A 955-nucleotide genomic window follows, 5' to 3' on the forward strand; every position below is an offset into this window, starting at 1 on the left:
TTGCGCTATCTGTAATAGCACCCGAGATATCACCAGATATATATTGGATTTTTCCTTGACCCTGACAGTCCGGCCCCATGTGTCGAGGGTTTTCTCGGTCCCTCGTGGTCCGAGGTCGATTCCGCTGCACAGATTCATGCGCCAGGGCCCCCTGCAGATAACTCACTTTGGTTTAGTGCGCTGTCTGTAATAGCACCCGAGATATCACGAGATATATATTGGATTTTTCCCTGACCCTGACTGTCCGATCCCATGAGACGGTGGTTTTCTCGGCCCCTGGTGGTCCGAGGTCGTTCCCGCTGTACAGATTCATGCGCCAGGGCCTCCTGCAGACAATGCAGTTTGATTTATTGCGCTATCTGTAATAGCAGCCGAGATATCACCAGATTTATATTGGATTTTTCCCTGGCCCTGTGTGTCCGACCCCATGAGACGGTGGTTTCCTCGGCCCCTGGTGGTGCGAGGCCGTTCCCGCTGCACAGATTCGTGCGCTAGGGCGTCCTGCAGACAATGCACTTTGATTTATTTCGATATGTCTAATGGCACCCGAGATATCACCAGATATATATTGGATTTTTCCCTGACCCTGAGTGTCCGACCCCATGAGACGGTGGTGTTCTCGACCCCTGGAGGTCCGATGTCGATCCCGCTGCACAGATTCATGCGCTAGGGCCTCCTGCAGACAATGCACTTTGATTTATTGCGTTATCTGTAATAGCACCCGAGATATAACCAGATATATATTGGATTTTTCCTTGACCCTGACAGTCCGGCCCAATGTGTCGATGGTTTTCTCGGTCCCTCGTGGTCCGAGGTCGATCCCGCTGCACCGATTCATGCGCTAGGGGCTCCTGCAGACAATGCAATTTGATTTATTGCGCTATCTCTAATAGCACCCGAGATATCACCAGATATATATTGCATTTTTCCCTGACCCTGACACTCCGGCCCCATG

The sequence above is a fragment of the Nomia melanderi genome, unplaced genomic scaffold (assembly GCF_051020985.1).
Source record: "Nomia melanderi isolate GNS246 unplaced genomic scaffold, iyNomMela1 scaffold0014, whole genome shotgun sequence".
Taxonomy (NCBI): Eukaryota; Metazoa; Arthropoda; class Insecta; order Hymenoptera; family Halictidae; genus Nomia; species Nomia melanderi.